Source organism: Meles meles, chromosome 21 (assembly GCF_922984935.1).
Source record: "Meles meles chromosome 21, mMelMel3.1 paternal haplotype, whole genome shotgun sequence".
NCBI lineage: Eukaryota > Metazoa > Chordata > Mammalia > Carnivora > Mustelidae > Meles > Meles meles.
Window position 1 is genome coordinate 24,966,387 of NC_060086.1, and position 26,872 is coordinate 24,993,258.

A 26,872-nucleotide genomic window follows, 5' to 3' on the forward strand; every position below is an offset into this window, starting at 1 on the left:
ATTTTTGACTTGTTCCTTTCCTCTTCCTTATAACTAATTAGCTCTCAAATCCCATATACTAGGTCCATTCACTCAAAAAATGTTTCATTTGCTCAAAAACTGTTTATTGAATCCCCAGTATGTGCCACTTTCTCTCTCAATCAGGAAGAATTTATCCTCTATGTTTTCATTCAGTGTTCTTGATCGGCAGTTCTTAGCATCCTGTGACATGAGGGATCTGCCATTGGCACAAAAGGTTTCTGACATTTTTAGCATCAAGGATATTACTTAGATGAACACATTGTCTCTCTTGTATCCAAGCATAAATATGATAACTGTCAGGTTTACATATATCCACCAATTTAAATAGGGAAATAAAACCCACACTAATTTCCATCTTTTAAACACACAATATGCCGGGTACAGTTGTGGTCACATAGCAAAGATGACATGGACACTCCCTTCCCCAGTTGAGTCCAGATGTCAAGAATGATGATGCCACACACATACGAAGAGGGTAGGACGAGTTTTAATTCTTACATAATGAGGCTTTCTAGGGAGATTAGGGCAGACTCTTAAGCAGGTCCAAAAATGGCTTGACAGAGCAGGGAGAGGAGACTGGCTGAGCATTTATGGTAGTTGGGTTGGGGCAAGGGGTCTTATGTGAGGGCTAGGCTTGCAACTTCCAGCTGGCTCCAAAGGAGAGAGCATCTGGACTTCCTTATCAGCTTGCTTAGATGTGGGGCAGAAGGGGAAGAGGGAGGGGCAGGTTTGTAAGATGTCAGCAGTCAAACATCAGAAATGAAGGCAGACTTTTTATTATAATTCACCCTTGATGTTTGACTAATGACTGAAATGTGCTATGTTTCATTTAATTGAGTTTGAGCTTATTTAATTAAACACTAATAGTTCTCTATGAGCCTGTATCTTGAAATCAGTAGGGGAGATGAAACTTTCACTGAATGAATCATTAAAGAGCCCAGCATTGTGTACTTTGAGAATTGAAATGAGTGCTTTGGTGAAAACTTCAAAGGAGATAACACATGTCTTTGTGAGGCTTTTTACTGTGGCTTTAGTATGTATGGAGACATGTGTGACCTTGATTTATATTTTGGGGATCTGTGAGGCAAGAGATTTATGGAGTTCTTTACCCCAAAGGGGGCAACCTTGGATAAGGAGTTATTTTTGCCATTGGCAAGACCGATGGCCAGACCATTGATGATGGTCTATGAGTCTATAAAAGTATACAGATGGGGCTCATTGTAAGCCAGGGCATTCAGTGCTAAGATAACTTTTTGAAGTTCAGTGAATTATGCTGACCCTTGGGTTCCATTCTTTTTTAGGGATGTCCTCATTAGGGATGGAAAGTTCCATCACATTGGTTGTGGTTATGATCTTACTTGCCAAGGTTATGTGCGATAGCAGGGCTGTTGAGGTACCCCATGGATAGCCAGGTAAAGCTGTATTATGTCCCTTTGATGGTGAAGACAAATTGGGAATGAGAAGCTGTTAAAATAAGCACTGAATAGGAGAGATTTAGCCAAATCTATGACTGCAAAGTATTTACCAGTTGCTAATTAGATGAAGTCAGTAATTTACATAAAACTGGATATGGGGGGCTCAGTGGGTGGGGCAGTGACACTAAGATTCCAGTATCCATGGTGAGGTACCATTCATTCCTTCCAAGATTTGGGAACTGGCCAACTTGCGCTATCAAATGGAGCAATAATGGGGATCATCTTTCCCTTCTTTAAATAGGTCTTGGATAACATGTTTCCATCTTAAATGTCCTGTTTTGATTTATACTGGTCTTATTAAATATTTTAACCAGGGGCAGGGAGGTCTATGGGGCTCCATTTTTGTTAAGCTGATTGTAAGTGGCAGGGGTTTAAATGAATTTTAATTTATCACACTTTGAATCAGATTGTCCATGCCCACTCTGGGATATTTTAGGGCAATGGGCACTTTGACTGTGGGAGATTTAGGCAAGGCGATATTTCTGACAGTGAAGGATAAGCACAGGTTTTTGTTCTTGTATTTTATGTTCAGTGACTCCCATAAGATTATAGGGAGGATGGGGCGCCTGGGTGGCTCAGTGGGTTAAACCCTCTGCCTTCAGCTCGGGTTGTGATCCCAGGGTGCTGGGATCGAACCCCGCATTGGGCTCTCTGCTCAGCGGGGAGCCTGCTCCCCCCCACCCCGCCGCCTCTCTGCCTACTTGTGATCTCTGTCTGTCAAATAAATAAATAAAATCTCAAAAAAAAAAAAAGATTATAGGGAGGACCATGTTTAAGTTTAATGGGTTCCTCAGGTAAAGTAGAATTTGAGTCTCAGTATTGACTAAGGCCTCCAATTGGTGTATCTCAGTAGATATTAAAGTTAATTCAGAACCTCTGCTGTAAGGTTGCAAAAGCCAATCTACTCCCTTTTACCTTTTTATTCTAGAAATTCTTTTAGTAAATTTGGATTTCCAGGGCGCCTGGGTGGCTCAGTGGGTTAAGCCGCTGCCTTCGGCTCAGGTCATGATCTCAGGGTCCTGGGATCGAGTCCCTTATCGGGCTCTCTGCTCAACGGAGAGCCTGCTTCCCTTCCTCTCTCTCTCTGCCTGCCTCTCTTGTGATTTCTCTCTGTTAAATAAATAAATTAAATCTTTAAAAAAAATTTGGATTTCCAATTGGGCCAAATCTCTGTTTCAGTTTTGTTCCCTTGTCTCTCCAGGTGGTCCTGCCATCATCAACATCATCATCATCATCATCATCACCATCTGGGGTGGTTTCTATACTTTCTATACTTTAGGGAGTGGGTCGTCTCTATCCTGCTCATGTTTAGCAATTTCTTCCTCCAGAGACCCTCAAATTAGTATCATCAGGATTAAGGGCCTCCCTCCATGGAGATGATTGCTTTTTGGAGATTTAGGACCCCTAGCTTAAGTAGTATTTAAATTAACCCTTTGACTGTGCCATAGGGCCCCCATGAGTGTTTTTTCCTGTAACCGTGAGGACAAAACTTGTTATGACAGGGGCATAGGCAGCAGCAAATGCATTTTGAGGATCCAAGCATTTTTAAGGGCATAAACTCGGGATATTCTTCCACATGAGTGATCCCCCACACCCCCAAAGGGCATGTGTAGTATGTAGAGTATCAGTTTATCCCCTTCACACTCCAGGGGACTAAAGCCCGGCTGAGACACACACAATGGTCACAGGGTAAGAGTCATTCCCCCCAACCTAGAGGCAGTCACTGCTGATGTTGGAATGGAGACATAATTCAATCTGAAAGATCCACATGTAGGTCAGGTTAAGCCACATATCCCAGGGATACTTTAAGGAGGGCCCCAATCCCATACTCCTGTTCCTAAATACCAGTTACTATTGACTTGGGTTGGTTATGTATAACAGAGCCTTGAACTCAGCAGATGTGGCATGAAGCTATTCAGCTCGGAGTGCAAACTAGGCAGCAGGCAGCAGCATAAGTCGAAGATACTGGCCAGCGGCGTCTCATAATGCATGCTTTCCAGCAAGCAGCGGAGCCCGCGTTGCAAGCCACAGCAAGAGAAGAAAGACCCTCGCTGGTGTGGGGCACTGCCTAGACATCCTGCTAACAGTGCCACTTCTTGTGGTCACCCAGAAGCAGTGGGATGGACTCCATCAATCAAAATTGCCCATACATGCCCACCCCCTCCCCAAGAGGGTATGACAAGGTTTATTCCTCAAATCACAAGGCTTTCTGGGGGAAAGAGGGCAAGCTTCCCAGGTAGGTACAAAATGTCTGGAGAGAGCAAACAGTGGAGGCTGTCTTGGCTTTTATGGTGGTTGGGGGTCTGGCTGGGGTGAGGGCTCCCACTCACCCACTCACCCACCAGGGCTTCTGTGGTGTGAACATCTTGCTGTCACCAAAGGAAGGAGCTTGAAGTCTGTCAAGGTCAAAATGAAAAATGGAATCAGGCTCTTTAGTGCTGAGAGGTTATCTCCTTTAATTTCCATTTTACAGATGAGGTAAGGGCTTTATACAGTTAAATAGGCCACATAGCTATTAAAGAATTACAATAAATAGTGGATCTGGAAGTCAAACCCAGGCCCATCTGACTTCCAAAACTGTTCACTGGGCTACTATGCTACATTGCCTCCCCAGAGGAACAGGAAGAGTCCTACCACTCACAATCTGAGTGTCTCAAGTGTCACAAAGGGAGTATTCGTCATCCCTGGAGGGCTCTACTTGTAAATAAGGAGTTGAACAATGTTAGAGTATAAAATTAGTGGTAAGGGTGGGAAATATGGGCCACTTGGGGCTTGAAATATATGCTAACTGTAATCTCCATCCTTTGGTCTGGTTGCTCAGAACAGCTCACAGCAGGGGCACCTGTGTGGCTCAGTTGGTTAAGCATCTGCCTTTGGCTCAAGTCCTGATCCCAGGGTCCTGGGATGGAGCCCCACACCAGGTTCCCTGCTCAGTGTGGAACCTGCTTCTCCATCTGCCCCTCCTTCCACTCATGCTCTGTCTCTTTCTCTGAAATACCTAAATACAATCTTTTTAAAAAATTTTTTTTCAGCATAACAATATTCATTGTTTTTGTACCACACCCAGTGCTCCATGCAATACGTGCCCTCCCTATTACCCACCACCTGGTTCCCCCAACCTCCCACCCCCCGCCCCTTTGTAAATACAATCTTTTTAAAGAAATTAAAAAAAGAACAGCTCACAACAATTCCATTCAATTATCTGTACAAGCAGCAATAGGCCAGTCAGTACTAATTGCAGAGTTTCTTAACCTCAGAAGGGGAGAGGGGAGAGCCAGATACCGGGCCTTTGATGAGTGGCAAGTGTTCTGTGATTCAGGCACACACATACATGCACACATGATGCTTTTCTTCCATTTTTCTTTCTGTTATTTGAAATAGAAGTCATCTTTGAAAAAAAAAAGTTGTGGTTAAATTATACAATGAAGGTGTTGTTTCATTCCAAACAATTGCACTGTGGAATGTGATGGTGGCCCAGTAAGGTAATACACTAAGCTTACGGTTGTCAATGTCAATACCTAGATTAATTTCTCTGATAGAAATGAAAGACGGTTGGGGCGCCTGGGTGGCTCAGTGGGTTAAAGCCTCTGCCTTCAGCTTGGGTCATGATCCCAAGGTCCTGGGATCGAGCCCCGCATTAGGCTCCCTGCTCAGTGGGGAGCCTGCTTCCCCCTCTCTCCTGCCTGCCTCTCTGCCTACTTGTGGTCTCTGGTCTGACAAAAATAAATAAAATCTTAAAAAAAAAAAAAAAGAAACGAAAGACGGTTTACATTGCCATAATGCTTAAGGAATCATAAGCTTAGCCCATCTGGGACGTATCACTTAATAAAAGCATGAAGCAACTTCCGTATCCCTTGACTTTAGCTTCATTACTGAACCTAATGGGTCACTAAAGCCATAATGGTTCTTGGAATGAGAATTACTTGTCAATGGGTGCATGGAAAAAAGCCAAAAGAGCACCTTCCTTTTCAGCACTCCCATAAAGTATCTTGCAGTGTAGGTATGTTTCCTGAGAAGAAGGTTAGATTTGAAAAGGATGAAACTTCCCCTGAACTTGCCTTTGTCCCTGCCCCCCAAAGCCAGATGTGGGACTGTTCTCTAACTCTGTCTCTCACTTTGCCAAACAACAGAATAGCTGTGCAATAAGGGATGTCTTGGGAAAAACCTGTGCCCTCGCAGTAATCAAGCTGGTTTATGATTTGGAGCAGAGACACCAATAAAACAGTGTCTCTATCAAAGAACCTCATCTGCTCTAAGAGACAGACATTTCTTCCTGATATTTGAAAGCAGGAATTGCAGCTACTGCTTCGCCTCAGCCTGCAATTGCACGAAAATGCTTTACACTTTTCAGTGTGGAACTACTTCCCTTCTTCCTTTATGTGCCCTTTGGTGTCATCAGAAGAAACGTTTTCTTTTGGTGGGTCCCTTTGGAGACATTAATGGCTGAAAAGGTTTGTTTTTTTTTTTTTTTTTTCCCCAAGCATAACTTTAACTGGAAAAAAATCTGGGCATGGAAGGGAGCATCTGCCATGCTCGGCAACACATGGCTTTCTTCCTTCGGTGGAGACGTTGCATGCTTCATTACTGTCTACGTTGGCATCAAAGCCTCGGCCAAAATCTTGAAAGGAGTCTTGTCTAGTGTCGGAAAAGCTGGTCTTTTCAGGAGTTTTTGTCCCAAAATGCATGCATAATATTATGTTCATCTTGTTTAAACACAAGTGTGTTGCCTTTCCAGAAAACAAATCCCCACCTCTTGTTTGAGTATTGAACAGAATTTTCACCTTTTTGAGGGAATGAAAAGCCCCCTTGCAGAACAGTGTGGCAGCAAATTCTTTCACTGCTGGACTTAACCTGGAGGGCCTTGCCAAGTGAATGAAGCAGATATTTCCACTCAAGTTCCTTCAGTTACCGTTAGGGTTGTTGCAGAAACACTGTGAGCTCTTTCAGCCTCTTCAAAGTGTATAAGACGGAAAGAACGTGCTTCTGCAGACTGGAGTTGAGAATGATAAGCCTTATTCATTTCTTGGGGTGTTAAAGTCTGAACACACTTAGGAATGCTGAGGAACTAAATATGTTCCGGTACCAATTCCAGTACTGGTGTGGGTACTGTGGCGGGGTGTTCCCATACCAGCAAGCAATTCTCCGACACAGCTGGGTGTCCTACAATCCAACTGAATTCAGACATCAGGTACCTGGAGATTGCATCAGATCCCACAGGTTAAGACTCAGTCCTACAAGACTGCCTCCCCATTACTTCAGAAGTCCGTTACTTGTACTTCTGACCAAATTGCTAAAAATCAGAGATTCCCAAGAGCTCCTCTTCCGCTTCGACTGATTTGCTAAAGTGGCTCATAAAACTCAGAGAAACATTTTACTTACTAGATCACCACTTTATTACAAAAGGATGTAATGGGGAGCCTGGGTGGCTCAGTGGGTCAAAGCCTCTGCCTTCAGCTCAGGTCATGATCCCAGGGTCCTGGGATTGAGCCCCAGGAGCTCTCTGCTCTATGCAGAGCCTGCTTCCTCCTCTCTCTCAGCCTGCCTCTCTGCCTACTTGTGATCTCTGTCTGTCAAATAAATAAGATCTTAAAAAAAAAAAAAGGATGTAATTCGGGAACAGCCAGATGTAAGGGTTATGTAGGGCAAAGTATGAGGAAAGGGGCGTGGAGCTTCTGTTCCCTCTCTGGGATTGGCACCTGCACGTGTGCATTAACCCAGAAGCTCTCTGAACCCAGTCCTTCTGGGTCTTTATGGAGGCTTCATTAGAATAGTGCGATTGATTAAATCATTGACCATAGGTGACTGATTCAACCTCCAGCCCCTCTCTCCTCTCTGGAGCTGGAGGTTGGATTGGAACTTTCCCCAACCCTACTTTTTAAAAATTTAACTTAATTTTTTTTTTTTTTTTTATTTAGGAAAGTGGGAAGGGGCAGAGGGAGGATCTTTTTATCCCCACCCCCGCCAAAGATTTCTATTTATTCATTTGAGAGAAAGGGAGAGCACGAGCAGTGGGGAGAGGCAGAGGGAGAGGAAGAAGCAGGCTTCCTGCTGATCTGGGAGCTGTACTTGGGGCTCGATCCGAGGACCGTGATGAGATCATGACCTGAGCCAAAGGCAGACATGCAACCATCTGAGCCACCCAGGTGTCTCAGAGATAGAGAATCTTAAGCAGGTTCCATGGCCAACAGGTGGCCTACCCCGGCTACCAACGGGCTGCCAGGGGCTGCTGTGGCCTGATCTCGGGAGATCATGACCTGAGCCCAAATCAAGAGGCATATACTTAACTAACGAGCCACCCAAGGTGTCCCTGAAGGTTTCAATCCTCTAATCACAGGGTTGGTTCTCCTGGCAGCCAGCCCCTGTCCTTCTGTGTGGGTCCAAAAGGTATCTGGTTAACATAACAAAAGACACCTTGATTGCTCTCATCACTTAGGAAATTCCAAGGGTTTTATGAGCTCTGTGCCAGGAATGGGACAAATCAAATACATATTTTTTATTATAAGTCATAATATCACAGGAACTCATTTGAGGGTGTGAAAATTACCAACAGGAAACCTCATTTAGAATGGAGTTGGGAGACGGGGGGCGGGGGGAGAGCTCTCACACTCCATCACTCTTTGTCAACCGCAGACCCAAAAGGAAGAGATGAACCTTGCACAGGGAAGGAAGAAAGGCTTACCTCCTGCCCTGGCAACAGCCCAGCCAATGAGAGACTCTCACAATTCAACCAATGAGACGCCACTATACTCAGAACTCCCAGTTTGCGCCAATGGATTCTTTGTTTATAAGAGACCCCGCTAACGCCGCCCCTTTCCTCTGGGTTAAAAAAACAAACAAAATGCCTCGCCTTTGCTTTGAGGAGTTGTGGTGGTAACAAGTAGGATAAGTCTGCTTTTGCTGGTGAAACACCTGGTAGTTTTATGTTTAAGGGTCATGTTACCTGGTGATCAGAGGTGGGATCCAGAGAAGACCCCAAACAGCTCTGAGGCTGGTGAACGAGCTGGTCCGGGGCCCACAGAGCCAGCTGAGCTCAGTGCTTTCTCAGGGACCCTGGAGCCTGAGGGTAAGTTTTCTCCTGCATACGGAGCTCTGCTGTCTTTGTGTCTGAACTCCTCAGGCTTTTTTGGTTTGTTTGTTTTCAGAGAGGGAGCGAGGTGGGGGAGGGGCAGTGGGCGAGGGAGAGACGGAATCCCAAGCAGACTCTAGGCCCGGCGTGAGCTGCACTCGGGGTTCAACCTCCCAATTCCGAGATCATGACGTGAGCTGCACTCGGGGTTCAACCTCCCAATTCCGAGATCATGACCTCACCAGACATCAAGAGTTGGCACTTATGGGCCACCTTGGGTGGCCCCGTTGGTTAAGCGTCTGACTTCAGCTCGGGTTATAATCGGTCCCGGGATCAAGTCCTGCACGGGGCTCCCGGGTTAGCGTGGAACTTGCCCCTCCCTCTGCCTGCCACTCTCCTGTGTACGTGCTCTCGCGCTCTGACAAAATCTTAAAAAAAAAAAAAAAAAAAAAAAAAAAAAAGCCGGCGCTTAACCAGTTGAGCCCCCCAGGTGCCTCTCTACAGCCTTTATTTAAGTCTTTGCCCTTCCTCAGTGTACTTGGTTGGCTTTTGGTCCCGGATTGTGTCCTTTAGAATTGTGCTGATTCCTCTGCAACCGGACTGTTCCTGTTGAAAAGGTGCTGTTCAGGAATTTTCCCTCTTTGCTCTAGAGAAAAAGCTCTAAGAAGTGGGATCCTAGTTATCAAAATGCTTGAAGATCACCTCCTACTGGGATGGCACTGGTGTTATGTTTAAAAACCGTGGTCCCTCCTCGTGCTCATTTCTAAGGAAACGACCGATTTAATAAAAAAGTAGTTTAGACCATCCATGGCCATTATGGGGAACTTCCGAGCTCACCTAACTTATTTTACTCAAAATTAAATTAGAAAGCTGGGGCTCCTAAAACAAAGCCAACCAAACTGAGTGAGATACCTATTGTAAATTGTACCTTGAGGCTTCCAAATGTTTTCGGGATTCTAAGTTTGCCTCTTTGCAAGATAGTATTTCTAAATTAACTGAGGCAAACAAATAATTGAAAGAACTAAAAATGTCTCTTTTTTTTCTTTTCCTCTCCTCCTGGGTTTCCTACCACTTGGCAGCCACCTGCCCTCAGGCCGTGCCTCCTGTGCCATTTCCCTCTATTCTCTGCCAGACTTCCCTTTCCTTGAAACCTCCCACTGCTCCCTCTTCTCCTGAGCCTGTTAAAACCTCCTCTTTAAAGTTGAGTCTTCTGAGAATCCGTTTAAACCCCCAGGTCTTTATGTTTCCTGGACTAAGGCTGAACGGCAGCCATAGTTAAAGAGTTTCCTGGGGCGCCTGGGTGGCTCAGTGGGTTAAAGCCTCTGCCTTCGGCTCAGGTCATGATCCCAGAGTCCTGGGATCGAGCCCCACATTGGGCTTCCTGCTTGGTGAGGAGCCTTCTCCCCTCCCCCCGCCCCTCACCTACTTCTCTGCCTACTTGTGACCTCTCTCTGTCAAATAATTAAAAAAAAAAGTTTCCTAAGGTGGCTGAGGACTCCCATAGGTTTGCTCAAGGATGTAGCATCGGTATTCGAACTTACCAACCTGACTTCTCAGATTTATATCAGTGAGTCTTCATGCTTGCTGCTGAAGGTCAGGCCAGCATGGGCTAGAGCTAGCACAATGGGAACATCCTGAAGGGGATTTAGAGAAACAAACTCCTGACCTTTGGCAAGAGGCTGGGACGCACAATGGAAATCACCACAGAACAGTTAGAATAGCTTCTTCTAAGCCTGTTGATTGGAATAACCTTCCAGTTTACACACAAAAGCCTGATGAACCTATTCATGATTATTACAACCAACTCTAGATTGCCTTTAAAGAAAATTTTGTTTTTCCTTTATTTTTTTTTTTAAGATTTTATTTATTTGACAGAGAGATCTCAAGTAGGCAGAGAGGCAGGCAGAGAGAGAGGGGAAAGCAGGCTCCCCACTGAGCAGAGAGCCCGATGCGGGGCTCGATCCCAGGACCCTGAGATCATGACCTGAGCCAAAGGCAGAGGCTTAACCCACTGAGCCACCCAGGCGCCCCTGTTTTTCCTTTAGATGTTGAATCTATCAGGGTAGTATTTAATTCTGTGTTTATTAGTAGGCTGAGGTGATTTCTTCTTTACTCTGGAACAGTCTGCTTCTGGAAGGAATCAGACCAAAGGACCAGGATGGAATGGGAAATTTTGGGCAGTTCAGATTTAGTTAATTTGGCAAACCTGCTTGCTCATACCCTATATGAGTCCATTAAAAGACTGCTAAAATCCTCAAATTTTTCAACTCCAGCAGTTGAGGGCCCCTAAACAAAACCAAAACCCTTCTAGTTTCTCCTGTTATTACAGAGAGCCAGGGCATTGACTTAAGATGTTAAATATTTAAGCATCCCAGGCACCTTGTGCCCTCTGCTCAGTCTTTCTGGTGTCCTCTCAATTCCTAATGGTGGACTCCAAGGAACTTCCCAATCCTATTCCTTGACATGGAGAGACCATTTAGAATGAATCTGCCTGTGTCCCTGGTTATGCTGGAGCTACCCTCTCAGTGCCCAACCCCACTGTCATAAAGCAGCTCCTGCCTCAGGATACTAAGACAGTTCAAATACTGGGGGTCTCTGATAAACCTCAACATGTTCCTGTCTCTGAACTTATTCCCTTTTGTCTAGGTCCTTTGAGAGAGAGGACCTTAGTTCCTCAGCCCCTATTCATTTAGTAGGCCTTCTTAGGACTTCTTAGGACTTCTTAGAAAAGTCTTTTGTCATAATTTCTTCCTCTCAAAAGAGGAAAGTAATTCTGGAATTTAACAGTAGTAACCAAAATAGCCAACCAGGGGAATTAAATGGCCCTTCGACATCTTTTCTTGGTTCCATCTCTGATGTTGTCCTGTAGCTGAGTCTAGGGACCCTGATCATTGATTCCTGTTGGATCAGCTACCATCTTCTTTATGGGCAGAATCTACTGTGCAGCTCCTATCAGGATTCAGACAGATCCCTCAAAACCTCTTCCCAGAATTAATCAGTAGCCTATAAGGAAGTCCTTCAAGACAGTGAGCCAATATAGATTACAAAGCTCGAGGTCTCATTATCCCCTGCACTAGTAGTCCCTGTAAACACCCCATTTTACCTGTGAGAAAATCCAGTGGTTGAAGATGGAGGTTTGTCCTGGACCTCCCAGCAATAAGCATTTTATCCCTCAACACCCTGTTTTCCTAACCCCCATATGTTGCTGACATCCAGTCCCACTGAAAGCAAATTTTTCATTGAAGATGATATGTGCAGTGCATTTTTAATATTCCTGTTGATAAGGATAACCAATATCTTTTTGCTTTCACTTGGTAGGAACAGAAATGCACCTGGACAGTAATACCCCGGGGTTTCACAGAGTCTTTACTTTTCACAAACATTGAAAAGCTGATTTGGTTGATAGAAAGTTTTCTGCAGGCTCTACTTTGTTAAAATATGCAGATGATTTGCTTCTCTGCTCCCCTTCTGAAACCTCTTCACAGGAAACATTATTCACCTATTGCAACTTTTGGCCTTAAAGGGACACAAAGTTTCCAAAGAAAAATTGCAGTTTGCTCAAACTCAGGTTCTATACTTAGGGCATTTGGTCTTGAAACAACCACACTACATTTCCACCCAGATGAAACCCTTCATGACTGCTTAACTCCTGACAGATTACCTTTTGACTCCCTGTGGAAATTCACAGGAAACTCCTCAAACCAAAGCAGATTTTTCATGGTATACTGATGGTTCTTATTTAAAGGGGTGAAAATGGTAAATATGCTGAATATGTTTTTGCATTTCTTTGAAGTCATTGAGATGGCAGCTTCAGACTCCAGCCCTTAATCGGGTGTGTACTTTAGCCAAGACGACCCTAAGCATTTATACCAATAGCTCGTATGCTTTTGGGGTAGTTCATACTTTGGGATATTATGGAAGCAACAAGGTTTCCTTACCTCCAATTGGAATAAAATTTGGAATGGCTCCTAAGGGGGCACCTGGGTGGCTCAGTCAGTTGAACGTCCAATTCTTTTTTTTTTTTTAAATATTTTATTTATTTATTTGACAGACAGAGATCACAAGAAGGCAGAGAGGCAGGCAGAGAGAGAGAGAGGGAGGAAGCAGGCTCCCCGCTGAGCAGAAAGCCCAACGAGGGGCTCCAATCCCAGGATCCTGAGATCATGACCTGAGCCGAAGGCAGAGGCTTAACCCACTGAGCCACTCAGGCTCCCCAGACGTCCAATTCTTGATTCCATAACAGGAATCAATGATCAGGTCATAATCTCAGGGTCATGAGATTGAGCCCTGTGTAGGGCTCCACGCTGAGCATAGACCCTGCGTGGTTGAGATTCTCTCTTCCACTCTCTCTGCCCCTCCACCCCTGTAAGGTTTTATAGGCGAGATAAACACGACACCAGGCCAGGTAGGCACAAGGCAAGATTTATTAAAGGTGCCCTCGGGCGAGGTTCCGGCGACTCTGGAGAGGAGTTGGGGAAGGAGAGGAGTTGGGGAAGTCGCGCTGGGAGGAGGTCGAGTGGGTATTTTATCTGGGTTAAGACAGGGAATAGTTACACAGCCATATAAGGTATGGTATTCGGGGATTGGAGGGTTGGGGGAGTCCTGATGTTCCTGTTTCTTGCATAGGTATCGGGTTACTTTTGGAGCCGTGACCTGGGCATACATCTTTATGGCGGGAGAGTCAAGGGTTAGGAAAGGGGGGGGGGTGCCTGGAAGATGGTGGCCCGGCAGTCATTTCTATTGTTTCTCCTGCATTCCCGGAGCGACCGACCCAGCAACCCCTGCTTGTGCCTTTGCTTGGTCTCTCTCTCAAAAAAAAAAAAAAAAGGCTCCTGTGTCCAAAATTTATTAGATGCCATACTTTCACAGGTTCCTGGGTATTCCAGACTTCCAGACTCCAGTCCCTGAAGGCCAGAGTAAACCACCTCCCTGATATTTCTGGCAGGGAAACATGTAGCCAAACCTCTGTCATGCTCCAAAGGGATGTTCTTTCAAATGATAATTTGGAAAAACTGACTAGAGATACCCAACTATTGTCCCTAGAGAGGGAAAAACAATATTGGAAATCTCATAATCATTGACTCAATAAAAAGAGAGAACTCTGGTTTGGACCAAGTAACCATCCATTCCTATAAGAAATTCTAAAATTCCCATTATTCACCACTCTGTGTGCATTAAACCATTGGTCTGCTGACAAAATGCTAGCATTTAGGAACCAGGGTTGGGTGGGAGAATATTAATAAGGCTGCAAAAAGTGCCTGCCTTACTTTTCGCACCTGTCCCAAGTATAATCTGGGGAAACCTGTTTGTATACATTTCATATAGCTTCTCTGTCTCATGGATATAAATATGTTTTAGTTATAGTTGCGTGTTTTCTTAGTGGACCCACGCTTTCTCTTGTAGATAGGCCAATTTGTCTGTAGCCAAAATTCCGTTAGAAAAGATTATCCCTACCTGAGGAACTTCTCCTGAACTTCATAGGGACCGGAGAACCCATTTTATTGGTCAGGTGTTTCCACAAGTCTGTGCTGTTTTGGCTGGTTTTACAACACTTCCATTGTGCACACCATCCTCTATCCTCAGGATTACTCAAACACTGATGGCTCCATGAGACTAACTGGCAAAATGTGTAGAGACCCTCCAGATATTTTGGGTGAAAGCACTGTAATTGGTCCTTCTAATCTCAGACCCACCCCGTTTGGAACTCACAGACTCTCACCCATTGAGATAGTCACAGGGTGACCGATGTACTTGGCCCCTCTCTCCTTTGACACGTAGCTGATGAAAGGAGATACGTTTCAGTATCGTAAAGGCCTGATTGCTTCTATTAAAATAGCCATGCTTTGGTGGAGCAATTTTTTCACTGTGTGCTTCCAGGAGACAATGACCTTAGGCATTCCATCTTGCTACTGAGAGATTTCATCTATTAGAAAAGACACCCCCCCACCCCTAGATTTTAGCCTTGATGAAAAACCCTTATCAGGAACTGCTTTGTGCCACCAAACTCGAGGGAACAAACTCTTGCAGTCACATGAAATATCTAAAGAGCGCACCCACCCCTGACTGGACCCGCACACCATCTGGTGACCTGAAAGTTAAGATTTCCCAGAATTGAGGCAGGCGACGTGTGACAGCTTTTCCAAGACGTCGGACGAGGCCTATGTATCTTTTCTCACTGGTGTTTCCTTTCTTTTGTAGAAAGATAATGCCCTTGTCTGCATTTCCCAAGTCCTGGTGAAAGGGAGAAACTTCCTTTTTTTTTTTTTTTTTTAAATTACAGTCTTTAGGGAATAGACTCATCTTGAAACCAGGACAAATTCTTCTTTCACTTGTTTTTTCTGAAGGGTTAGAAGGTTCCAGAATCCACAAAAGTCATCTGAACTATTCACCAACTTGGCATTCTCATCCACAGTCATGATTTTTGAATTTATAACTTTACAGACCATTATGAATAATACTTGGTATTATTCATTATCTTTTGTGGTAACAGTACTGTTTAAAAATGTCTTTGAAGTTGTACTGTTGCGCAGAAGGTTCATCAGCGATCACTTCCTGTTTAACCTTGCACTGCATCTTCCCAGATGCACCGGTCAGTTCTTTCTTTCAGTCCACTCCTGAGGCGGCCACTCTTCTCTCACGGCCGCTCTAGGCGGAGACCCCGGGAGGCATACACGAGGCCAGATTTGCCTCCATAGGGAGGACCGTTCTTCCCGAGGTTGGAATAAGTCCCGATAAGTATTTTAGTTGCCTACTTTCAGACCAGAGTCCTGATTTAGAACCATCTTACCATTTGGAATGGTCATGTTACTTCTTCTGTTGTATAATTTTTTGAAGTTTCGTATTTTGTTGCCTTTCAAACTTAAAAAAAAAAAAATGATGTGCCCAGTAAGGTGATGCTGCCTCAACACCTCGAAATGATCTCCAAGGCTTACCCGTCTTGGATGACAGATGGGAAGGGCCTGAGAGTTTCTCCTTCCTAAGTGTCCTTGTTACTCAAACATGGCCTTCCGTAGTTTCCAGCTGCTGTTGCACGCTCCCTCCAGTGTAGTACATGGCAACCAGGAAAGGTCCTCCTTGGTGCTGAGGGACAAAAACCACCGAACGTGGAAAATGTGACTCTCGGTCAGCAGTGTCTTTCAGAGATCTCCATCAAAGGGAGGGGAGGATGTGAAAATTAATAAAAAGGAAACTCTGTTTAGGACGGAGGTGGGAGGCCGGCAGGGGGAGCTGTCATGGTCAGCACCAGTCAGCTGCAAAGCCAACGGAGGAGTCGTGGCTTACAGGAGCCGCTACCTTAGCCGCGACCTGACTACTCCAGCAGGAGGAAGAAAGGCTTTCCTCCTCCCCTGGCAACAGCCCAGACAAAGAGAAGCCACTCCACTTCAAACTCCCAGTTTACTCCAATGGACTTTTAGTTTAGAACAGCCTCCCCTAAATCCCCCGTTCCCCTTTAAAAGAACACTTCTTTTCTTTGTTCTCCAGACTTGCCTGCGGTTTTGCCGGTGCTTGTCCTAAATTGCAGTTCTCTGCTATTCCCAGATAAACCCATTTTTGCTGGTAAAAGAACTGGCCATTTTATTTTTAAGGTTAACAAGAGTTACTCAGATCATCTTCAAAAAATTTTCTTCTTAAAGATTTTATTTATTTATTTGACAGACAGCACAAGTAAGCAGAGCAGCAGGCAGAGGGAGAGAGAGAAGCAGGCGTCCTGCTGAGCGGGGAGCCCGATGTGGGGCTAGATCCCCGGAGCTTGGAATCATGACCTGAGCTGAAGGCAGCTGCTTAACCAACTGAGCCACCCAGGCGCCCCTCCAAAAAATTTTTTAAAAGATTTTATTTATTTATTTCAGAGAGAGAGAGAACAAGAGCCTGACAGAGAGCAGAAGCAGGGGGAGGGGCAAAGGGAGAGGGAGAAGCGGACTCCTGACTGGGCAGGAAGCCAGATCCCAGGATCATGACCTGAGCCAAAGGCAGATGCTTAACCTACTGAGCCACCCAGGTGCCCCAATCCATCTTCAAACCATTTTTTTTTTTAAAGATTTTATTTATTTATTTGACAGACAGAGATCACAAGTAGGCAGAGAGGCAGGCAGAGAGGGGGGGAAGCAGGCTTCCTGTGGAGCAGAGAGCCCAATGCAAGGCTTGATCCCAGGACCCGAAATTATGACCCGAGCGAAGGCAGAAGCTTAACCCACTGAGCCACTCAGGCGTCCCCCAGTCCATCTTCAAAGTGAAACATGATTCATAAGGACTTCTCTCATCCACCTAGGCTCATTAACTTAAGGATGAGAGGAAAAAAAATTGATGTAAATTCAATGTTAAAAATATTTTGGAGGATTTGGTATTTATTGACACAACCCCACTCTAAGTTAGCCAAGTGAGTAATAGGATTATTAATTTTTTCATTTCCTGTGTATTTCTGGGGCTCAGGGTTTTTGTCCATGCAGGTACCATTTAAATGAAAAAAAAAATTTTTTTTTAAAAGATTATTTATTTGTTTGTCAGAGAGAGAGAGAGAGAGTGCACAAGCAGGGGGAGCAGCAGGCAGAGGGAGAAACAGGCTTCCCACTGAGCAAGTAGCCCAATGTGGGACTTGATCCCTGGATCCTGGGATCATGACCTGAACTGAAGGCAGATGCTTAACCAACTGAGCCACCCAGGTTTCCCTTAAATGAAAATTTGAAGACAATTTGATTTTGATGCCAAAGACCACACTCCACAATTACAACTTTTATTCAGGCCAAGAAATTGCAGAAATCTCATTAAAATGAGATTTTGAAAAGAATTGAAAAATTTTTTGTTTTATTTTAGATCTATTCTCTCTACCACTCAAATAGACCTTGAATCTTAATGTGTTATAAAAAATGAGGCCAAGACTTTTTTTTTAAAGATTGCTTTTCATTTTTCTTCATGTGTAGGAAATACATTTCCAACATAGAAAAAAAATTAAATGCAAAAGTTTTGGTGTACGTATTTCTGTGCAGTTTTCTGGGAAGGAGGGGCCTAGCATTCTTCAGCTTTTTCAAGGAGTCTGTGGTCCTCATAACGGAAAGAACTGGAAGCATATGGCCAGGTTGGGTGCTGTGACCTCTTTGTCACCTGGTTCTGATGACTCAGTCACAGGTTGGTTAGGCTTCGAGGTTCTTAGTATGCCTCTGCGCCTCAGCCAGCTACGCTTTTAATCCAGAAAACTCAGGAGGGTTCATCAGCCCCGTCCCTGGTCCTTAAATCAGTCAGTACAGCAGCGAGGTTCTGCATGAATCTCCCGAAGGTAAACAGATTTCTATTTAAATGTTATTGCGCTCATTAGCATCAGCCGTTTTCATTATAAATATGCTGAGATGTTCTTTTCTAATCTAGCTTATAAATTATGCTTACTACTTTGAGATGTTGAAAAAAAATTTTTTTTTTTTCCTCAATCCTCTGTGAGGAGCCTTTGCTGCCTTTCTCAGTGTCCCCTCTGGCTGTGTGTCCTCGGAGCTCCTGCTCTTAGAAATTCTGGTTCCTTTTCCGCACCGAGGATTTCTTTTTTGAGTCCTTTATTGGCATAGTCTTCCTCCTTACACACTGTTGTGTGGCTGTCCTTCAAGATCCGGTACTCACACTTTCCTTTTTCCTTTCTGCATTTGTTCCTGCAGAGTAGCCTGCCTCCAGCTTCCACCGGCCGTCCTGGCATCTCCGGCCGAGGCCTCCACTCTGTGCTCTGCAGCCTGGCTTCCTGAGGCCTGGTAAGTCCTTGTAGCTGGTCTGTGCTTTATTTCAAGTATTGACTTGATGGCTGCCTTCCCTGTATGGCAAGAGATACTGGTTTCCAGTCACATTAGTTATAGAAAGTTTCCTATTTAAAAATACACTTAAATGATGGGGTGCCTGGGTGACTCAGTGGGTTAAGCCTCTGCCTTCGGCTTGGGTCATGGTCCCAGGGTCCTGGGTTCGAGCCCCACATGGGGCTCTCTGCTCAGTGGGGAGTCTGCTTCCCCCTCTCCCTCTGCCTTCCTCTCCGCCTATTTGAGATCTCTCTCTCTGTCAAATAAATAAATAAAATCTTAAAAAAAATACACTTAAGTGAAAAACCGAGAAATTGATGGAAAGCAGGAGCTGACAGACTTTTTCTGTGAAGGGCCAGATAGTGAATATCTTCAGTCTTGTGGGTCTCATGGTGTGGGTCACATGGTCCCTACTGCAAACTACTTGATTCTGCTGTTGTGACTTGAAAGCAGCTACAGATGATAGAACACGAATGGGTGTGGTCGAATTGGGCCTGCAGTTAGTTGACCCTTGAGTGAAAGGAACTTACTGTTAAAAATAAGAATTCAGGGAGTAAGTAGAGGAGAAATCGTAAAGCCAGGGTGTAAATGCCTTAGGATTGAGACACTTTTTCAGTATGTGTTCTTGGTCATGACTCTGTATATTGGGGATGCTCTGAACACACTCACGCTCTGTTGTGAAGGAGCTTAGTCTATACAGAGAGACCAACAAAAGAACAGATGATTATATTAGGCTATAGGGATGCCCTGAGAAGTGCCACTGGGTCGGGGGATGTGTGCGTGGGGGAGAAGGAGAGGCTGTGTTGGTTCTGAACAAACTGCCTCCTTCCCCACCTTCTCTAGATTATTCACCTGTATGTTCTTACATAGTTCATACTAGCTTTTGCCCATTGTACAGATAAGGAAACTGAGGTTCAGAGGGGTTAATGAATTGTCAGAGATCACAGAGCTGGTAAGGGAGGGGTTGGTATTTGAACCAGATAGTCTGGCTCCAAGATCGATGTGCTTAGCCACAGTGCTCCCATGCCTCAGTAACCCTGAGTGAGGAACTGGTTCTTCCACCAGAGTGGTTCAGTATAGCAGAAACCAGCCTAATCTTTGGCAAGGTGTCAGCCTATGCAAATGCCCTGGACATCCTTCCTGTCACAATACCCCTGCAAAGGTGGCTCAAAGAGTGTAGATGGGAGAAGCTGGGCTCTACACCCGCTCCAGAGGTAGCCTGAGGACTTGCTTACCAACTGCAAGCTCTGGTTTCTGTGAAGGTGGGAGGCCCCCGATCTGTTTGTCAGCTGATATTTGACATGTTGAGGGACACTTGCCTGCTTATGGGACAAAACTACCATAATAATAATAATAATTAGTAATAGCAATAATGCTGCACTGCTGTATGACTCACTAGGTGTTAGACACTCTCCTAAGCATTTTGCATGTATAATTAACTAATCCTCATACCAGCCCTTTGGGGAGGTGTATGAGTTCCCTGTGGCTGCTGTAACAAGTGGCCACAGACTGGGTGGCTTAAAATAACAGACATGTATTCTCTCTTAGTTCTGGAGGCTAGAAGTCTAAAATCAAGCAGTTGGCTAGGCCGTGCTCCCTCTGAAGCCTCTCAGGGAGAATCCTTCCCCGCCTCTTTCCACGTCTGGTGACTGCCCTTGCTCCCCACCTTGGAGCTGCATCACTCCCGTTTCCGCCTCTGCCATCACGTGGCATTTTTCCATGTGTTTTCTGTGGCTCCAAATCTCTCTCCTCACAGGGACACTGGTCACCCCACTGAGATGCTACCCTAATCCAGGAGGCTTAATTTGATTCTATCTGCCAAGATCCTATTTCCAAATAAAGTCACATTCACAGGTATTGGGGGTCAGGACTCTCAACTTTTTGGGGGGGCACAATTCGACCCATAACAGGGAGGTACTATTTTTTTTTCTAAAGATTTTATTTATTTGAGAGAATGTGAGAGGGAGCATGGGAGGGAGGAGGATCAGAGGGAGAAGCAGACTCCCCAGTGAGCAGGGAGCCCGATGACATGGGACTCCATCCCAGGACCTTGCGACCATGACCTGAGCAGAAGGTAGATACCTCACCGCCTGAGCCACTCAGGCACCCAGGTGGGTACTATTATTATTTACATTTCACAAATGAGGATCCATGGCCCTGAGAAGTTAAGAATCGGCCCAATCCAGACAGCTTTGTTAGCAGAGCCTGGATTTGAACTCGGGTATTCTGAGAGTCTCTGCCCTCACTGCGTTAACAACCGCTTTGCCTGCAGAGCTGCCTGGCCCTGCACTTTGGTCGCGCCACACCCTCCCATAGCATCTGGTGACAACGAACACACACCGAACTAGCTGAACAGGAATGTCTGAAACCCCGTGGCTGTGGCTGTGTCGGGGTGGCTCCCAGGAGCCTGAGGAGAGGTGAGCAGCTTGGCTGTGCACGGGGGTTCTCGTTTATCTCAATGGGAATCAGGTTCCCGGAGCGGCTGGGTGGGCACATGACCAACTCCTGCTGCCGCCCGGGTAATTGGTTTTCTGTGTTTATTTCAATAATGAACAATATTAAAGGAGGCTGGAGATGCAAGAGAGATACTAGCATTGTGGAAGGAACAAAGAGGTTTTAATGTGTTGAGTCGGGTTCTGGGGAAGATGAGGGATGTGATAATCGAGTATTAAAACAGACGAGATTATGCAGTGGCCCTGGCACCATCCATCACCGCCCTCGTCCTGGGCGGGCGGCCGAACGGAGTCTGCCGAGGTCCCGGCATTATCTCCGCAGTTTATTTACATCTCAAATCAGGTTGCACTGACAGCAGCTAAAGAAATTCCAGGGAAGAGATGTAACTACATGATCTATTTCCTACAGAAAGTGCAAACACGATACAGACTCTGGTTAAATATATCATCCCAGAAATGATGCGACCGCTGAATGCTTGTCTGTACTTTACATTTCTTGTCGTCGTGAGACCATTACATACCCTCTGAGACCACCTGACTCTCCTGTACTCTGCCTTTTTGTCTGCTCCTGCACAATCTCCTTGCACCCTCCCACCCCTCGAAATGTCGGTGTTCCCCAGGGTCTGACTTCCACATTATTTCCTTCTCTCCGTATTTGCCGGGACAACCTCATTTTCTTCATGGCTTTCACTACTGGCTGGATGTGTACTGAAGACTTCCAGACTGGACCTTCGGAGATGCCCAACAGTTGTTTTTCCCGTCATCAGTTATTTAAAATCTTTTTTGGACAGGTACTACATTTTCATAGCTAAAATCCAGACAGTGTGAAGAAGCTGCCAGAATTCTCCCTCCCTTCTTTGTTTTGTATATGCTTAGTTCTATCTTCTTAGGAAAGCAGTGTGGTTTCTTAGTACTCCTTCTAGAGGTTCTTTACATATATATAAGAAAATACAAATATAAATAGTAGTTTTTCCTCATTTTCTCCTCAGATGTATCCTGTTAGACACATGTTCTGCCTTTTGCTTTTTCCACTTTTGATCTTTCCGTGACAGTATTTAGAGAAGGTCATTCTTTTTTCTTACCTTTTTTAAATTTACAGTTGTACGTATCACTTCTTTGGCTGTCCCGTAATTTATTTAACCAGTCAGTCTTCTACTGGTGGACGTTTGAGTTGTTTCTCGTGGTGTTTCTAACACCACTGGCTGTGGTGGTTAATTTATGTGTCAGTTTGTCTGAGCCACAAGGTGCCAAACATTTGGTTAAACGTTATTTCTGGGTGTATCTGTAAGGGAGTTGCTGGATGAGATTAATACTTGATTCGGTAGACTGAGTAACCACATTGTTCTCCCTAGTGTGGGTGGGCCTCATCCAATCAGTTGAAGGCCTGAGGAGAATATAAGGGTGGATAAGAATTCTCTCTCTGCCTGTCTTTGAGATGAGACATTGGTCTTCTCTTGCATTTGAACTCAGACTCCGATGGAACTATACCATTGGCTCTCCTGGGTCTGGACTTTTCAGCCTTTATAATTGCATAAGCCAGTTCCTTATAATTTCTCTCAATAGATTGTTTTAGATAGATAAATATGGGAAGATAGAGACATATATAGACTTAAATCCCAAAGGGGATCTGGGTATATTGTCATGGTTTTCTCAACACATGCCTTTCTAGCACCTCTTGACAGGTGAGGAGGAATCCAGAGAGAGAGAGAGAGAGAGAGGCAGTCAGTGTCAGTGAGGGGTGGAGGGGGTGGTAAAGACTTCCTACCTAGGCAGGACAGCAGCACTGTCTTGGAGAGGGGAGCATTCTTGCCAGGAGAAGGAAGAGAGAGGGTTAGGGAAGGAAGGTATAACCCCTGGCTGGGCCTTCTGATGTTAAGAACCATCACAATCTTGATTATTTCTTTTGGATTCTGGGAGGAGGAGCCTGTGTGTATTGTTATTATAGGGCACAAGTCCTGACCCACTGTTATAGACTGAATTGTGTGTCCTTAAAATTCACGTGTTGAAGGCCTGACCCCCAATGTGACTGTAGGTAGCGCCTTTAGGGAGGTAGCTAGGGTTACATGGCATCATAAGGATGGATCCCTTATCTAGTAGGACTGATAGCCTTGTAAGAAGAGGAAAAGACACCAGAATGCTCTTTCTGCCTCCATGTACACAGGAAAAACATGGGAAGACACAGACTGAGGGCAGCAGCCTACAAGCCAGGAAGAGAGCCCTCACCAAAAACCACCCTTGGCACCTTGATCTTGGACTTGTAGCCTCCAGAACCATTAGAAAATAGATGCTTATTATTCAGTCTACCCAGTCTATGGTATTTTGTTATGAAGCCCGAGCAGACTAATATATCATGTTATTTTTAGTTAACTTTAATTAGATAAGGAAGAGATACTTTATTCTCCTTGTTTAAAAAAAAAATTAAAGAGTTTTTAATCAACACCTCCTGTCTTGGTTCTTTCAACCAGTAGTTGGCAAACGACAGCCTGCAGTCCCAATCTGGCTCTCTCTCTGTTTTCGAAATAAAGTTTTATTGGGACACAGCTTATTCATTTATATATTGTCTGTGGCTGTGTTTGCCATATGTGATTAGGCACAACAGAGACCGTAAGGACAGAAAAACCTAAAACATTGACTGTCTGGCTCTTTGTAGAAGATGATCACTGACTACTGCTCTAGACCATGTCCACAAGTAAGCACTGGTAACAGGTGTGAATTATTTCAGCTTAGCAAGGTGTTACCTGGGGTGTGTGTGTTACAGTAATAGTGTCTTATCCTTCTGGGAGTCTTGGATTTGTCCCTGTGGGTGGAAAGATCTACTTCACAGTTTTAACTGCTGCCTGATATTCTTAAGTATGAACATACTTGTTTATTCTATGATTTTATTAATGAATATTTTTGTTGTTTCTTTTTTCTTTTTTTTTTTGCACAAAAACTGTACTACAACAAATATCCTTAGGCACGTGTGTAAGTGATTGTCTGTAATTGATGTCAAGACTGGAATTGGTGGGCCGTGAGGCAGATACATTTTAAAATCTGGTCCTACTTTTTTTTTTTTTTTTTTTTTTTTAAGATTTATTTATTTGAGAGATGGGATGGGGTAGGGGCAGAGGGAGAGAATCTCTCAAGCAAACTCCCTCCTGAGCAAGGAGCCCAATGCGGGGCTTGATCTCCAGACCGTGAGATCATGACTGGAGCTGAAATTATGAGTTGGATGCTTAACCCAGTGAGCCACCCAGGCGCCCCACCCCTGGTCTGTCTTTTTCAGAGGTGATGCATTTATGTGATTTGGAAAAAAAAAAAAAAAAAAAAGGTCTATAAGGTCTGCATTGCAGAAGCTCACCCCCAGCTCTTTTCTAATCTATTCTGCACCCCCCTCAGTGCTTACAGGTATTAGTTTCTTGTATGTCCCTCTAGGGTTTCTTTATTAGTAAAGCAAAGAAGAATAGATATTCCTATTTTGTCTTCTCTCTTACACAAAAAGTAGCATCCTATCTTTTTTTATCTCATGATTTTTTCACTTGACAGTATTTTCTGGAGATCTTCCCCTAACTGTAAGTCTTCTATAAGTTTATGGGGCACATGCCCATGACTTTTGACAGAGTATTTAGTATGGGTCGTACTTCTTTATGTGGACGTACCATATTTAACTAGTCCCTTAGAGAGGAGCACTTTTCCCCCTTTTGCTGCTATACAAACAAGATACATTTTAAATTTCAATAGCTAGGGCCATGTTACCCCTCAGAGGGGCTGTGTGGTTGACACGCATTTTTTTTTTATTGAATTAAAAAATTTTATAAAATGTATTTTTATCCCCAGGGGTACAGGTCTGTGAATCGCCGGGTTTACACACTTCACAGCACTCACCATAGCACATACCCTCCCCAATGTCCATAACCCCACCCCTCTCTCCCAACCCCCTCCCCCCAGCAACCCTCAGTTTGATCTGTGAAATTAAGAGTCTCTTATGGTTTGTGGTTGGCACGCATTTTTAAGGAGCTAGAATAGCAGATAGTTGCTTGCTCTGTATGCTCCAGCAAGTTCCAACTCTGTCGGCTCCCAGACCCCGACATGTTTTGTCATGTGTCCTTGCTACTCTCTTTACTGTGACCTCCCTTTCTACACTTTGTCTGTCTAGCTGACTCTTAAGATCTTGCTCGGAGTTTTGCTTTGAAAATCTGGGAGGCTGTCCCCAGCCCCTATCGGCAGAGTTGATTTATTCCCTCTCTGACCGCAGATGCTTGCCCACATTCTGTTTTTGCACCTCTCACACTGTTAATTTTATTTCTTTACCAGTCGTGTCTCCCTTCTTTCGTTGTGGACTACTTGAAGTGAGAGACCACATTTTCAGTCCTCTTTGTACTCCTAAAGCCCAAGACAATATCTGTTGTGGAATGGCTGCTCTGTAAATGTTGGCTGGATGAGTAACTTAACAAATGATCCCTAAAAGCAGAGATGAACCCACCAAATTGAATTTGGACACAGAATCCATGGGTGTGTTTATCCACCAGTCTGCCAATCGTGCAGATCAGCTTATATGCATGTACTGATGGAATTTCCATGTAATTTGCATGCTGGAGGGGGAGGCTGCCAATTCGCAGAGGATTCTTCTAGGCATTTGTCATTCATTAGAGAACATAAGCTTGCATTGGTGTTTATGCAGCACGATGTCAGCCAATTAGAGGAGATTGTAGCTTTGGAAACAAACATCTGCTTGATGCTGGGTAAATAATATTTAGAGTCTGGTGTTTTGTGACTGTCTGTATGATTAATTTGAATCCCATATAATTTAGTATTAGACCATGTGGGACTCACAGAGATCATGCCCATAACCCAAGTTATGGCCGCAAAAGCCGTACTTGGCATTTCCTACTATGGCTGCAGGTACCAAGAGATGCTTTCTGGTTGAGGTGACAGCAGGGGCTAGAAGTAAGTCTCTTCGGTGGTAGCCCCTAAATAAAGAATAATAGAGATCGACAGCTGTCTCCAATACTATGCTGGATAACCCTTCTGTAGACAACTCATGGAGTACTGGGAAAACGAGACTGTCTTCTGTCGGCCTTTGATAATTGCTTCTCCTTTTTCCAGGGAGAAGGAGATTTAAAAAATGCAGTAAGGAAAGTACCATTGATCAAGTTCCTTTTCCGTGGCAGGTTCTTTTCCAGGTGCTTTTCTCACCTTTTTCCCATTTGTAGCTCACAGCACTCTGGGGTCAGAATTTTCAGTTACTATTTTATAAGTAAGCAGGTTGGGTCAGAGGGACTTGTCCTGGCCTTTCAGCTAGTAGGCATCTGTGTTAGGAGTGAAAGCTGATTTGCCAAGCCTCCCAGGAACAGCCCCCCCCCAACCCCCACCAACCTTCTGAGAGGATGGTGGCCAGTGGTATTTGGCAGGGCCATTGGCTGTGACATAGCTTTGATTCTCTGCAGATAGTGCTGGGTGGATTGGCTGTGAAATATGTCTCCCTTGCTTCCAAATAAAATAATTAACTGCTTTGGTATCTTTGTTCATGGGGTTCTAAAGAACATCACCCCAGTGCTTTGTGTGGTGAGATGAGGGACATGTTGAATAGCCTGCTGCTGGTGGACATGCGCATGTAGCAAATGATGGCCAAGTGGCAAAGAGGGCAGGATCTTTGCTAAGCTAAAAATGCTGCCTACCGGTTTGCATAACCATCATCAGAGTTTTTTTTAAAAAAAAAAAGGCCACTGGGTTTCAACAGAATCATCTATGGAACTTTAAAAAAAATATGCATGTCTGGTCACCACCCACAGATATTCTGATTCCATGGTTATTTTAAACAAGCTTGCCATGCTATTCTGGTGCCCAGCCAGATTTTGGAATCTACAACTTAGTCTGTGGATCATTTGAGTCATGAGAACTTGAATAAGGGTTGCTTTCTTTGGGGACATCTTTTCTTGATCATATCAAATCAGTCTTTCCCTCTCTCTTTTCCCCTCTCCTTTCCTCCGTCCTTCCCTCCCTCCCTTCCCCTCTCTTCCTTTCTCTCTCTCTCATATATTTTTTGCTAACAGTTAGAAATTCTTAAAAGCTTTTTGCCACAAAACCATCTGCTGGAGAAATCTCCCACTA

At 44.6% G+C, this 26,872-nt stretch overlaps 1 long non-coding RNA gene across 1 annotated transcript in view; it reads left to right on the plus strand.

Annotated features, from left to right (window-relative positions):
- The first annotated feature begins 8,346 nt into the window (after positions 1-8,346).
- The window catches only part of LOC123933957, a 129,885-nt gene continuing 111,359 nt past the window's right edge, over positions 8,347-26,872 (plus strand). Inside the window, exons 1-3 of the long non-coding RNA XR_006816713.1 lie at positions 8,347-8,559; positions 18,206-18,290; positions 20,602-20,746. This is a non-coding gene — a long non-coding RNA (uncharacterized LOC123933957). The remainder of the gene's footprint in view (positions 8,560-18,205; positions 18,291-20,601; positions 20,747-26,872) is intronic.